Source organism: Dasypus novemcinctus, chromosome X (genome assembly GCF_030445035.2).
Source record: "Dasypus novemcinctus isolate mDasNov1 chromosome X, mDasNov1.1.hap2, whole genome shotgun sequence".
NCBI classification, from domain to species: Eukaryota; Metazoa; Chordata; class Mammalia; order Cingulata; family Dasypodidae; genus Dasypus; species Dasypus novemcinctus.
In genome coordinates, this window is record NC_080704.1 from 122,842,067 (window position 1) to 122,858,199 (window position 16,133).

A 16,133-nucleotide genomic window follows, 5' to 3' on the forward strand; every position below is an offset into this window, starting at 1 on the left:
AGATTAGCCATTAGCTTTCCATTCTCTACACTCATTCTACTTTTTGATGAACTATATTCTAATTATTAAATCCAAGAGTTTATGTAATATTTTAATTTCATAATAGCCCAGTTGGACAGTATTTGTCCTTTAGTGCCTGGCTTGCTTCACTCAACATAATATCCTCCGGATTCATCCATGATGTCATATGTTTCACGACTTCATCTCATTGTTACAGATTATGAGATGATATCATCCACCTATTACCACCAACCATTGTCCATAGCATGCATTTGATGCACTTTTTCCATACCCCTCCCCATTGTAAACACAGTACTACTTTGGTGTTGATACAACAATATAACGGTATTGCTGTTAACCACAGTCCATATATCTCACCAATTTTATTTTTCCAGAGCATCTCCACATTCCAACCACCCAGCAATAGTGACTTATATCCACTCTAGCACATAGAAAGAAACTCTCACATCTGTACCATAAGCTAAAATTCTCATCCACCACTGGCTCACTGATTACTCAGTCTTAGATTATTCTCTAGCTTTATTTCAATAACCATTTACATCCCCAGGCTACCCTTTTCAGCCACATTGCCATTTTATCTAGCCGCTATTCACTATAATGAGTTGTCATCCACTCTATCCATTTCCAAACTTTTACAGTCATGTTAATTAAAATTTCTACATCCCTTAAACATCTGTAATATTTCTCAGCCCTCCTCTTACCTCTTATTGACCTATACTCTAGGAATTAACCCCATGCATTTATTTAGTTCATATTAATAGGACCATGCAATATTTGTCCTTTCGTGTTAGCCTTATTTCACTTAGAGTCATGCATGTTATTACATGTGTCCCAATTTCATTTCTTCTTACTACAGCATGATATTCCATCTTATGTACATACCACATTTTGTTTATCCATTCATTGGTTGATGGGCATTTGGGTTGTTTCAAACTTTTGGAAATTGTAAATAATGCTGCTATGTACGTAGGTGTGCAGATGTCTGTGTCAGAGTTTTCAGTTCTTTTGGATATATTCTTTGTAGAGGAATTGCTGGATCATATAGCAGTTCTATATTTAGCTTCCAGAGGAACCACCAAACTCTCTTCCAGAGAGGCTGCACTATTTTACAATCCCACCAACAGGGAAGAGTATTCCCAGTTCTCCACATCTTCTACAGCAGTTACTGGTTTTTCCCCCTAAATAACAACCATTCCATGCAGTGTGAGATGATAGCTCTTTGTTGTTTTGATTTGCATTTCCCTAATAGTTAAAGATATGGAATATTTTTCAAGTGCTTTTTCACAATTTGTATTTCCTCTTTAGAGAAATGTCTATTTAAATCTTTAGCCCATTTAAAAATATGGAAAGCTTCACAAATTTGCATGTCATACTTGTGCAAGGACCATGCTGATCTTCTCTGTATTGATTTGGAAGATGTTTACCTACATTTACTTCTAGGAGTTGTATTATTATCACTTTTATATTTAGGTCCTTGATACACTTTTAGTTAATATTTGTATAAGGTGCTAGATAGGGGTTCTCTTTATGTCTTTTGGGTATGACTTCCCTATTTTCCCAGTACAATTTGTTGAATAGTCTCTTCTAGCTCAGCTGGGTGGGCTTAATAGCCTTGTCAAAAATCACTTGACTGTAGATGTGAGGGTCTATTTCTAGATTCTTGATTTGGTTCTGTTGGCTAATCTGTCTGTCTTTATGCCAGTACCATATTGTTTTCACCACTGTAGCAAAATGATATACTTTAAAGTCAGTAAGTGAGACTCCTCCCACTTCCTTCTTTTTTAAAACACATTTTTGGCTATTTCAGCACCACTTTCCCATCCAAGCAAATTTGATTATTGGTTTTTCAATTACAACACAAAAGCTGTTAGGATTTTTATTAGGATTACATTGAATCTGTAAATCAGTTTGATAGAATTTACATCTCAAAAATATTTAGTCCTCCAATCCATGAACACAGAATATCCTTCATTTACTTAGGCTTTCTTCAAATTATTTTATCAATGTGGTACAGTTTTTTGAACACAGGTCTTTTATGTCCATGATTAAGCTTAATCCTAAACACTTCATTTCTTTTGTTGATATTTTAAATGGATTTTTTTCTGATTTCCTCCTCAAATTGCAAATCAGTTGTGTATAGAAACACTATTTTTGCTTATTGATATTGAATCCTGCTACTTTGCTGTGCTAATCTATTTTTATTTATTTATTTTTACTCTTTATTTTCTTTTAAATGTTACATTAAAAAATGAGGTCCCCATATACTACCCCACCCTACCCACCCCACCCCTCCCACATCAACAACCTCTTCCATCATAGTGGCACATCTACTGCAACTGGTGAATACATTCTGGAGCACCACTGCACCACATGGACAGTGGTCCACATTGTAGTCCACACTCTCCCGCAGTCCACCCAGTGGTCCACAAGAGGACACACAATGTCCAGCATCTGTCCCTGCAGCACCACCTAGGACAACTACAAATCCTGAAGATGCCCCCACACCATATAACTTCCTCCCTCTCCCTACCATCAGCAGCCACTGTGGCCACCCTCTCCACATCACTACTACAATTTCTTCCCTTACTAATCACAATACTTCCCCAGGAGAACACCAGTAAGTCTGATCTAATCTATACTCTATTCCTTCATCCTGTGGACCGTGGGATGGTTATGTCCAGTCACCCTCTACATCAAGAGGGGGCATAGATTCCACATGGATGATGGATGCAATTCTCCTGCTGGCAACTGTGGGCACTCTTGGCCCACTGGTGTGGTCGTTGACCATCTTCACCTCCCTGTCAGTTCCTCAGGGTAAGTTCAAGAAACCAGAGGGTATGAGCTGCAAGTCTGCTGAGACCCAGGGTCCGGCCATCACATGGACAGTCCAGAGATTCAGGTCTCCTGAGTATACACCAACCTAAATACCAACCACAAATCCAGTAAAAGTAACAGAAGATGCATGTGTAGAAAGGTCATATCTAGTACCTTTGTTCTGGACTTTTCAGGATTTTCATGATTTTCAATTGTATGATCAGAGAATAGTGAAAGTGTATGATCAGAGAAATAGAGAAAAGTGAAAATTCCTATGTGGGTGCATTCTACTTCTTTTTTTAAAATTTTTTTATTCATTTTTTAAAAATATTACATTCAAAAAATATGAGGTCCCATAAAACCCCACCACCCCCACCCCACCACTCACCCCCCATTAACACTCTCTCCCACCATCATGACATATCCATTGCATTTGGTAAGTATATCTCTGGGCATCGCTGCACCTCATGGTCAATGGTCCACATCATAGCTCATACTCTCCCACGTTCCATCCAGTGGGCCCTGGGAGGATCTACAATGTCCGGTAATTGTCCCTGAAGCACCACCCAGGACAACTCCAAGTCCCAAAAACGCCTCCACATCTCATCTCTTCCTCCCATTCTCCCCACCCATCAGCCACCATGGCCACTTTTCCCACACCAATGCCACCTTTTCTATGTGGACCTTGGATTGGTTGTGTCCATTGCACATCTATGTCGAGAGGAGACTTAGATTCCACATGGATACTGGATGCAATCCTCCTGCTTTCAGTTGTAGGCACTCTAGGCTCCATGGTGTGGTGGTTGACATTCTTCAACTCCATGTTAGATGAGTGGGGTAAGTCTAATAAATCAGAGTGTAGGAGTTGAAGTTTGTTGAGGCTCAGGTCCTGGCTATCATATTGTCAGTCCAGAGATTTAAATCCCCTAAATATATCTTAAACCCCAACACCAACTACAATTCCAGTAAAGTAGCATGAAAGCCTTTTGAAAAGAGATTCCATCTGTGTCCTGCTCCTTCACGCAGAAACACAAGTTCCAAAGAAGGGCCAACTGCCATGGCAGTGTACCCCATCTGCCATGACCATAGAACCTGTGGGTCTCTTTAGCCCTCAAAAGAACCAATACCTGGGCTTGTATCTACTTTATCTGTCTCTGAGAATCTGCTCAGTTGTGCATAAGGGTAATCCTTCTGACATCCTCCAGACTCTTTTTTAGAGACTCATAGCCATATAAACTCATTTGTCCTTTCCATTTCACCCTTAATTTAGGTCAAACAGCATTTTAAACTCCTGTTATTATATGTAGACAGGGATATTCTGCTGATCCACATTGAACCTTTAATTCAAGGTCATTTTCTAGTTGCATCATCAGTTGACACTTGGTAGTGATCCCTTGGTGCCAGGGAGGTTCATCCCCGGGTGTCGTGTCCCATGCTGGGGGGAAGACATTGCATTTACATGCTGAGTTTGGCTTCGAGACTGGCCACATGTCTTCGAGACTGGTAACAAGAAGGCTGACAGGAAGAAACTCCTAGGCACAGTGCTTCTCTAGGCCTTGTTCTTATTTCAGGCATATAGGCTCACAAGCATAGTCATTAGTATCAGGGGCTCACTGTTGGACCCTCATTCCATCCTGGTCCTTACCATTGCACCTGGGGGACTGCTGCTGCTTCCCTAGTGGCCATGACAGAGCACCCCCGGCCAGGAACGCAGTACCCCCCAGCTGTTGCTTTAAATGTTGCCACTATGAGTATAGCCAAACATTACCATGCACCCTGGACATATGCCCTGTATAACTCCCTGTCAACCATATATCACCTGTTAATAACATCCTATTCCAGTATTCCTCCGCTGCCATTGTTGAACCACTCTGTGATCCAAAACTTCCTGAAAAGTGAAGCCCAAAATAATGTCAGGATCCCTTACTAGTAAAATTGAATATAGTGATGGGTTTAAATGTTAGATATAGAATATATATTGATTTGGAAAAATTCTATATCGTATCTTTTTCTTTTCTTTTTTCCTAATTATTGAGCTTCTCTTCACAAGAGCCCTAGAACACAGTAATTCATATATACAATATACAGTACTCCCACACATCCACCATAAAACCTTTTCCCTTCCACAGCGATATTCTTATAACTTATTCTTATCGTATTTACTTAAACTGATGTACAGACTCTGAGACAATAGCTTTCTTTTTTAATTTTTTTATTTTATTTTTAATTTTATTGATTTTGTAAAAATATTACATTCAAAAAATATGAGGTCCCATTCAACCGCACCACCCCCACCCCACCAATACCCTCCCCCCCCGCCAGCGACACTCACTCCCATCATCATGACATATCCATTGCATTTGGTAAGTACATCTCTGGGCATCTCTGCACCTCATGGTCAATGGTCCACATCATAGCCCATACTCTGCCACGTTCCATCCAGTGGGCCCTGGGAGGGTTTAGAATGCCCGGTGATTGCTCCTGAAGCACCATCCAGGGCAACTACAAGTCCCAAAAACACCTCCATATCTCATCTCTTCCTCCCATTCCCCATACCCATCAGCCACCATGGCCTCTTTTCCCACACCAATGCCACCTTTTCTATGTGGACCTTGGATTGGTTGTGTCTGTTGCACATCTATGTCAAGAGGAGGCTCAGAATCCACATGGATATTGGATACAATCATCCTACTTTCAGTTGTAGGCACTCTAGGCTCCATGGTGTGGTGGTTGTCCTTCTTCAACTCCATCTTAGCTGAGTGGGGTGAGTCCAATAAATCAGAGTGTAGGAGCTGAAGTCTGTTGAGGCTCAGGGTCTGGCTATCCTATTGTCAGTCCAGAGATTCAAATCCCCTAAATATATCTTAAACCCCAACACCAACTACAATTCCAGTAAAGTAGCACGAAAGTCTTTTGAAAAGAGATCCCATCTAAGTCCAGTTCCATCACACAGAAATACCAGCTCCAAAGAAGGGCCATCTGACATGGCAGTGAACCGTAACTGCGATGACCATAGAACCTGTGGGTCTCTTTAGCCCTCACAAGGACCAATATCTGGGGTTGTATCTACTTTATCTGTCTCTTAAACTCTGCTCAGTTGTGCATAAGGGCAATCCTTCTGACAACCTCCAGACTTTTTTTTAGAGACTCATAGCCATATAAACTCATTTGTCCTTTCCATTTCACCCTTATTTTAGGTCAAACAGCATTTTAAACTCCTGTTATTATATGTAGACAGGGATATTCTGCTGATCCACATTGAACCTTTAATTCAAGGTCATTTTCTAGTTGCATCATCAACTGGTACTTGGTAGTGATCCCTCGGTGCCAGGGAGGTTCATTCCCGGGTGTCATGTCCCATGCTGGGGGGAAGGCATTGCATTTGCATGCTGAGTTTGGCTTCGAGACTGGCCACATTTGAGTAACATGAAGGCTGTCAGGAGGAAATTCCCAGGCACAATGCTGCTCTAGGCCTTATTCTTATTTCAGGCATATAGGCTCACAAGTATAGTCATTAGTATCATGGTCTCACTGTTGGACCCTCATTCCTTCCTGGTCCATACCGTTGCACCTGGGGGACTGCCACTGCTCTCCTAGGGACCACGACAGAGAACCCCCGGCCACGAACCCAGTACCCCCCCAGCTGTAGTTTTTAATTGTTGCCACTAAGAGTATAGCCAAGCATTACCATGCACCCTGGACATGTGCCTTGTATAGCTCCCTGTCAGCCATATATCACCTGTCAATAGTATCCTATACCAGTATTCCTCCACTGCCATTGTTGAACCACTCTGTGATCGAAAACTTTCCTGAAAAGTGAAGGCCAATATAATGTCAGGATCCCTTACTAGTAAAATGGAATATAGTGATGGCTTTAAAGGTTAGATATAGAATATGTGTTGATTTGGAAAAATTCTACATCCTATCTTTTTCTTTTCTTTTTTCCTAATTATTGAGCTTCTCTTCACAAGAGCCCTAGAACACAGTAATTCATATATACAATATACAGTATTCCCACACATCCACCATAAAATCTTTTCCCTTCCACAGCGATATCCTTATAACTTATTCTTATCATATTTACTTAAACTGATGTACAGACTCTGAGACTATAGCTTTCAGACAAGGTGACATCTGTGCTTACATTGTGGTCCATACTTTAGGATATACAGTTTTCTAAATTTTTTGTTATCCTATGTTTTACATTATGGTTTACATTATTAGTCTGTCATCCCCTATATGTTTATGGTGTAATATTACATGTATTATATCCATCCTTATGTACTCTCACGAAACTCCTCTCTTACCCTCACATTTACCTTGGTTACATCAATTCAACATCCATTTTCCCCTCGCCTTAGGGCCCACAGTGACAGCCAACCTCCATTTCCCAAGGAGCCACGTCCAGAGATGCTTGCAACAGTGTTCAGGGCCTGACATGCTCAAATGCCCTAATGCCCTGGGAGCCACCCTTTCTCTCAAAAGTTACACTTCCCTATGTTTGATGGCATTAGTCCTCCCCAGGATGTGGGTCCACCCCACTCTCACTACTTGGGTCTCTACCCAATGGTACAACCCACCCTGGCAAAATGAGCATTCAGACATTCCCCAGGAGTCCATCCCACATCAGATCACCCCCTCCGAGCATCATAAAAAGGTAGCCCTCCTAATTATATTTTGATACGGTTTTCTCAGCATTTTACTCTCAACCAACACCTGACACTCTCCTATGTTCGTATGTTGCCCCTCCCTCCCCCCAATATTTGGGCAATATTACCTATCCACCCATCCCCAGCTCCCCTGAAACCCGCAGAGCTCCACCCAAAGGCAACCCCTTGCCCCATTTTATCTCTTCTTTGTGCTCATACTTACCACCAGCTCATCATAGATTCCACCCCTGCAGATGTTGGCTCGCATCCTTCCTCCACTTCCCAATTTCCTGTAAGCCTATCTTCCAGTCTCTAGCTTCTGAGGCAGCTTGCTTATTTCATATCGTTGAGGTCATGTAGTATTTGTCCTTCAATGCCTGGGTTGCTTCACTCAACATAAGGTTCTCAAGATTCATCCATGTTATCACGTGTGTTTGTAGTGTATTTGTTCTTACACCCAGGTAGTATTCCCTTGTATGTATATACCACATTTTTTGATCCACTCATCTGTTGATGGGCATTTCGGTTGATTCCAACTTTTGGCGATAGTGAACAATGCTGCTATGAACATTGGTGTACATATATCGGTTTGTGTCCTTGTTTTCAGTTCTGCTGGGTATATAAGCAGGAGTGGTATTGCTGGGTCATATGGCAAATCTATGGTTAGTTTTTTGAGAAACCAACAAACTGTCCTCCAGAGTGGTTGGATCCTTCTGCATTCCCACCAGCAGTGGATGAGTGTTCCCCTTTCTTCACATCCTCTCCAGCATTTGTATTCTTCTGGTTTTTTCATAGCTGCAAATCTTATGGGCGTAAGATGGTATCTCATTGGAGTTTTGATTTGCATTTCCCTGATAGCTAGAGATTTGGAGCAGTTTTTCATGTGCTTTTTAGTCATTTGTATTTCTTCTATGGAGAAGTGTTTGTTTAAATCTTTCCCATTTTTTAAATGGGTTGTTTATCTTTTTACTTTCTAGATATATGAGTTCTTTATATATACAAGTTATAAGTCTCTTATCAGATATATGGTTGCCAAATATTTTCTCCCATTGTGTGGGTTCCCTTTTTACTTTCTTGACAAACTCCTTTGAGGTGCAGAAGGCTTTAATTTTGAGGAAGTCCCATTTATCTATTAGTTCTTTTGCTGCTCGTGTTTTTGGTGTGATATTCTTGAAGCCATTTCCTATTACAATACCCTGTAGATATTTCCCTACACTGCTTTCCAATGTCTTTATGGTCTTGGCTCTTATATTTAGGTCTTTGATCCATCTTGAGTTCATCTTTGTATAAGTTTTGAGATGGTAATCCTCTTTCGTTCTTCTACATATGGATATCCAGTTCTCCAGGCCCCATTTGTTGAATAGGCCATTCTCTCCCAGTTGAGAGGGTTTGGTGGCTTTAACGTATATTATATGGCTATATATATGAGGTTCTATATCAGAACTTTCAATTTGATTCCATTGGTCTGTGTGTCTCTCCTTATGCCAATACCATGCTGTTTTCACTACTGTAGCTTTGTAGTATGTTTTGAAGTCAGGTAGTGTGATTCCTCCAATTTCGTTTTTCTTTTTCAATATGTCTTTGGCTATTCGGGGCCTCTTTCCTTTCCAAATAAATTTCATAGTTAATTTTTCTAGTTCCTTAAAGAAGGCTGTGTTGACGTTTATTGCAATTGCATTGAATGTGTAGATCAGTTTTGGTAGTATAGACATCTTAATAATATTTAGTCTTCCTATCCATGAACAAGGAATATTCTTCCATTTATTTAGGTCTTCTTTGAGTTCCTTGAACAGGGTTGTATAATTCTCAGTGTATAAGTTTTTTACATCTTTAGGTAAAATTATTCCTAAATATTTGATATTTTTATTTACTATTGTAAATGGTATTTGTTTCTTGATTTCCTCCTGATCTTGCTCATTATTGGTGTACAGAAATGCTACTGATTTCTGTGCATTGATCTTATAACCTGTGACTTTACTAAACTCATTTATGAGTTCTAGAAGCTTTGTTGTAGACCTCTCTGGGTTTTCGATGTATAGGATCATGTCATCTGCAAATAATGAAATTTTGACTTCTTCCTTTCCAATTTGAATGCCTTTTACATCTGGTTCTTGTCTCAGTGCTCGAGCAAGTACTTCTAAGACAATGTTAAATAGAAGGGAGAGAGTTGTCATCCTTGCCTTTTTCCTGACTTTAGAGGGAAGGATTTTAGGATTTCTCCATTGTAAACAATGTTGGCTGTAGGTTTTTCATATATAGTTTTTATCATGTTCAAAAAATTTCCTTGTATTCCGATCTTTTGAGGTGTTTTTATCAAGAAAGTGTGCTGTATTTTGTCAAATGCTTTTTCTGCATCTATAATCATGTGATTTTTTCCCTTCAATGTGTTTATATGGTGTATTACATTGATTGATTTGCTTATGTTGAACCATCCTTTCATACTTGGAATGAATCCCACTTGGTCGTGGTGTATAATTTGTTTAATGTGTTGTTGAATATGATTAGCAAGTATTTTGTTAAGTATTTTTGTGTCTAGGTTCATTAGAGAAATTGGTCTGTAATTTTCCTTTCTTGTGTTGTCTTTGTTTGGCTTTGGTACTAGGGTAATTTTGGCATCATAGAAGGAGTTAGGCAAAGTTCCATCTGTTTCGATTTTTTGGAAGAGTTTCAGCATGATTGGTGTTAGTTATTTCTGGAAAGTTTTGTAGAATTCACTGTGAAGCCGTCTGGCCCTGGGCTCTTCTTAGTTGGGAGGTTTTCAATGACGGATTCTATCTCTTTACTTGTGATTGGTTTCTTGAGATCATCAAATTCTTCTTTCTTCAATATGGGCTGCTTATGTGTTTCTAGGAATTTGTCCATTTCCCCTGAATTGTCATTTTTGATGAAATAATTTTTCAAAGTATCCTCTTATGATAGTCTTTATTTCTGTGGGGTCAGTGGTGATATCTCCTTTCTCATTTCTTATTTTGTGTATTTGCATCTTCTCTCTTTTTTTCTTTGTTAGTCTCACTAAAGGTTTGTCAATTTTATTGATCTTCTCAAAAAACCAGCTCTTGGTCTTGTTTATCTTTTCAAGTGCTTTCTTATTTTCTATTTCATTTAGTTCTGCTCTTACCTTTGTTATTTCCTTCCTTCATCATCCTGTTGGATTACTTTTTTGTTTTTCTTCTAATTCCTCCAAATGTGCAGTTAGGTCTTCAATTTTTGCTCTTTCTTCTTTTTTGATATATGAAATTACGGCTATAAATTTCACTCTCAGTACTGCTTTTGCTGCATCCCATAAATTTTGGTATGTTATCATTATCATTTGTTTCAAGGTAGTCATTGATTTCTTTTGAGATTTTCTCTTTGACCCACTGTTTTTCTAAGAGTGTGCTGTTTAATTTACAAATCGTAGTGTGAAATCTGGGCCTCTGGCCCTTGCAAATTTCCAGCTTCACTCCACTTTGGCCAGAGATATTATTTTGTATGATTTCAATCTTTATGAATTCATTAAGCCTTTCTTTGTGGCCTAGCATATGATCTATCTTGGAGAATGATCCATGTGCGCTTGAGAAAAATGTATATCCTGCTGTGTTTGGGTGTAGCGATCTATATATGTCTATTAGATCCAGCTCCTCTAATATACTGTTCAGATGTTTTGTTTCTTTGGTGATTCTCTTTTGAGATGTTCTGTCCAGAGTTGATAGTGGTGTATTAAAATCCTCCACTATAATTGTAGATGCATCTATTCTTTCAGTTGGTTTTTCCAGCATTTTCCTCACATATTTAGAGGAGCCCTTGTTAGGGCCATAAATATTTATGATTGTTCGATCTTCTTGACAGATTGTCCCTTTCACTAAAATGTAGTATCCTTCTTTGTCTCTCACAATTGTTTCAAATTTAAAATCTATTTTGTCTGATATTAATATAACTACTCCTGCCTTTTTTGGGTTATTGTTTGCTTGTATGATTTTTTTCTAGCCATTCACTTTAAACCTCCATGAGTCTCTGGTTCTAAGATGTGTCTCTTGTAGACAGCATGTAGATGGGTCATATTTCCTTATCCAATGTCCCAGTCTGAATCTTTTGATAGGTGAATTTAATCTGTTGACATTCAATGTTACTTTCAAGGAATTATTTGTGTTAATCATATTTTGATTGGAGTTATATTTGTCATATTTTTTTGCCTTTTTTCCCCTTCTCTTTTTGTCTTTTTTGTTGCTCTTCCACTCTCCTCCAACTCTGCCTGTCCTGTTTTTTCCTTTCTTGCTGCAGAACTCCCTTTAGAATTTCTTGAAGGGGAGGTTTCTTGTTGGCATACTCTTTCAGTTTCTGTTTATCTGTGAATATTTTGAACTCTCCATCATTTTTGAATGCTAGTTTAACTGGATAGAGTATTCTTGGTTGGACATTTTTTTCCTTTAGTACCTTGACTATATCATACCACTGCCTTCTTGCCTCCATGTTTTCAGATGAGAAATCAGCACTTAATCTTATGGAACTTCCCTTGTATGTGATGTTTTTCTTTTCTCTTGCTGCCTTTAAAATTTTCTCTTTGTCTTAAGCATTTGATAATTTGACAAGTATATGTCTTGGGGTGGGCCTGTTGGGGTTTATGCCAATTGGAGTGCGCTGTGTTGCTTGGATATGTACATCTGTCTCTTTCAGTAGATTTGGGAAGTTTTCAGCCATTATTTCCTGTAGCACTCCTTCTGACCACTTTCCCTTCTCTTCTCCTTTTGAAATGCCTATAATACGTATGTTTGAGCATTTTGCATTATCATTCAGGTCTCTAAGTCCTAGCTGGATTTTTTCTATCTTTTTATTGTCCAATTCTACTATCTGTTTGATTTCCAATGCAATGTCTTCCACATCACTAATTCTCTGCTCTGCCTCTTCTAGTCTGCTGATATTTGCTGCAAGTGTATTTTAGATTTCTTGAACTGTGGTGTTCATTCCAATCATATCTGTTATCTTTTTGCGTATGTCTGCAACTTCCCCTTCAAATGTTGTCTTCATGTTGTTAACCTCTTCCTTTACTTCATTAAATGTTTCAGTGATAAATGTTCTGAGATCTTTCATTTCTTGTGCGAAGTTCTGCTCCCCTCCTGATTTTTAGTTTGTTCATTGGATTCAGCCATTTTTTCCTGATTACTGGTTTGGTTTGTAGATTTTTGTTGCTGTCTGGTCATCATTTTATCTTCACAGGTTTAATCAGTTCCTTAGCTTCTTTGTTTCGTCTTGGGGATTAATTAGCTGTTATTTTTGCATAAGTGTTATATCTTCTCTTAGTCCCTTTGTTTTTCTCATTCTAATTTCTTATTGCTGGTTGAGTTCACTTTAAAGGAAAGTATTAGGGCCAGGGAAAGGCAATTGTGTAAGCAAGGGAAAAGTGTAAATTAGTATTGGTGATAAATGTTAACAGAGCAACAATATGAGATCTGGGAGGATGGATATTAGATTCATGTAAGTTGTGTAGAGTTATAGCATTAGGTATAGTACCTATAGTGAGGTAGTCGACTAAATATGGGAGGAATATGGTATGAATTAAAAAGCTAGTATTTTCGTGAGAGAGGGAAAGAGAAAAGAAAGGTAGTAGTTTCAAGAGTGGATAACAGACAGAAAACAAAACAAAGGTATTAGAAATTAAGAGTTATACACTTTGTGGATCAAAGAAAGGGAGGTGGAATATAGGAGAGACAGTAGATGATGGAGGATATCAAGATATAGGGGAAAGGGGATAGTGTAGGTAGCCAAAATCAATTCACAGAGAAATGAGGCAGTGGAGGATGAGAAAACCCAGCAAATGTGAGGTGTTCCCTTCAGCACCTATTGTATAATTAGGAAAAAAAGAATAAGAAGAAAATGAGGTACAAGAGAGAGAGAAAAAACAGAAAAAAAATTGAAGAAAGGAAGAAAGAAAAAGGGGGTGGGGAAAGGGTGGGCAACAGGTAGGGTAAAGAAAAAAAAAGATATACACCAACCACAACAGCAACAACAACAACAACAAAATAAGAACCCTAAATAACTGGGGAAAAAAAAGTCTTTGGGGCATACGCTGGGAGAAGAGACTAGGGGATAATGCAATGTTAGCAATCAGGACATTAAAAAAAGTAAAAACTAAGATAAAATGAGAATAAAAACCAAACAGAATGAAACAAAAAAGAAGAAATGCAAACGTTCAGGGCTAGGGCATTCAAGGACCTCAGATGGACCTCAGGGCATGATGGATTCAGGGATGGAAAGTGTGAGATATTGAAGACTCAAGAGGTGTGAGTCTCTGGGGTGTGGTCCACCAGGGTTTAGGGAACTCAGACCTGGCAACCTCAAATCTGGTCAACAGGGAGCCTGGGAGCACCACAGTGTAACACAGCCTTCAGGGATCCCCGCAGCTGGGTGCCATCCCTATGGGGGAAGTCAGATCCGCAAACTCTATCTTATGTCTGAACCCTGCAATTCACTCACTCACTGGGGTCTATTCTGTGGATGTATCATCAATTCAGCTTCAGGACAGTTCCCACCCTGTAAGCCCCCAGAACGGCCACTTGAGGATGCCTCTACACTGCAGCCAATTTAATGACACAGAGCAGAAGCCAGGCCCGGGTGTGGGGCTCCAGCCAGAAACACTGACAACAGAGTCCAAAACCGAAATTCCCAAGCTTCGCAAAATATTCTCCAATTGGCTTCCAGACGTGTCCCCCCCACCTCGCCACACCCTATAACAGCCTCTCAATTACATCCCTTTATTGCCAGCAATCTAATTCCGCTGCAGATTGGCAGCTTGACTTGTGGGGATGGGGTCCAGGCGGAAGCGCTATTACTTGTGTCCACAATAAAAAATTCCCCACTTCAAAACAAAACCCCATTTGTCTCCCCAAATCGGTCTGCAAAGGCGTCTCGTCCTGTCAACCCCCTAACAGCCCACCCAGGGCTTGTGAATTCCCCAGTACAGCAGAGCCTCCAAAAAGCATGGCCCCAGCACCGGTTCTGCAGCTCCACCCACCCCAGGAGGGAGTGTCCCACGCACAGCTCTCACCTCCGTGCAATAGAGTTTCAGTTATATCTTATCGACTAATCCTCTCTGTTACCTTCCCACCAAATCAATGTCCAGACACTACCCACCCTGTGAAAATCCCAAAACAGCCTGGTCCCAGAGAACCTCCAATGCTGCCCAGCCACTTCTTTGCAGGAGAGACCATCAGGTAAATTCACTCAGCCACCATCTTGCCCTGCCCTCCCCATTCTACTTCTTTAAACAGTCTAATTGCTTAGCTAGAATTTCTAGCCCAATATTGAATAACAACAGTGAATGTGGGCACCCTTGATGTATTCCTGATCTCAGCAGGATAGCTTTCAGTTTTTCACCATTGAGTACAATGTAATTGCTAGATTTTTCATCTATGCACTTTGCCATATTGAGAAAGTTTCTTTGTATTCATGTCTTTTGGAGTCTTTTTATCAAGAATGGGTGTAGTATTTATTCAAATGCCTTTTCAGCATAAATCAAATGATTGTGTGATTTTTCTTCTCTAAATTAATCAATGTGGTTTATTATCCAAATTGATTTTCTTGTGTTGAACCACTTTTGCATACCTAGATAAATTCCACTTGGTGGTGTACAATTCTTTTAATATACATTCTATTCAGTTTGCAAGTATTTTACTAAGGATTTTTGCACATACATTTTTTTAGAGTTATTGGCCTGTAATGTTCTTTGTTCATGGTACCTTCATTTAGTTTTGTTATTAGGGTGATATTGGCTTCATGGAATGAGTTTCGCAGCATCGTTTCCTGAGTAATTCTTTGTAAGAGCTTGAGCAAGATTAGAATTAGATTGTCTTTGAATGATTGGGTGAATACAACTTTGAAGCCATCTGGTCCCAGGCTTTTCATCTTTGGGAGATTTATTTAATTTTAATTTTTAAGAGATACTTAGATTACATAAATGTTACATAAAAATGTAGAGTATTTCCATATGCCACATTCCCTGACTTTGGATGGATTTTATTCTATAGGAATTCTCAGAGTCTTTATTATGCTTATGTGCACTATGCTTCTCAAATTGTTTGCTATACAATCTTATTAATTTTTTGTATTTATTTGTCTTTTTATAAAGATACAAAGATCACAAAAAATTTTACATTAAAAAATGTAAGAGGTTCCCTTATACCCCATCCTCTCACACACTCCTACACATCAACAACCTCTTTCATCATTGTGGCATATTGACTGCATTTGGTGCACTGCTGCATCACATAGATTAAGGTTTACCTTGTAGTTTACACTCTTCTCCAGTCCATTCAATGAGTTATGGCAGGATATATAATGTCCAGCATCTGTCCCTGCAATATCATTTAGGACAACACCAAGTCCTGAAAATGCCCCCGCATTACACCTTTTCTTCCCTCTCCATGCCCTCAGCAACTACCATGGTGACTTTCTCCACATCAGTGATACATTTTCTTCCATTGCTAGTCACAATGGTTCTTCAGTAGAATACCAGTAAGTCCATTTTAATCTATATTTTATTTTTCCATCCTGTGGACCCTGGGATTGTGATGTGTACTCCAGCTGTATATCTAGAATGAGCTTAGTTCCCACAAGGCTGATGGATGCAATTCTCTTGCTTGCAGTTGCAGGTACTCCCAGTTCTCTGGTGTTGTG

At 39.4% G+C, this 16,133-nt stretch overlaps 1 pseudogene; it reads right to left on the reverse strand.

Annotated features, from left to right (window-relative positions):
- Nucleotides 1-1,357: 1,357 nt before the first annotated feature.
- LOC111762254 (U6 spliceosomal RNA) lies at nt 1,358-1,455 on the reverse strand (annotated as a pseudogene).
- Between the last annotated feature and the right edge of the window lie 14,678 nt (nt 1,456-16,133).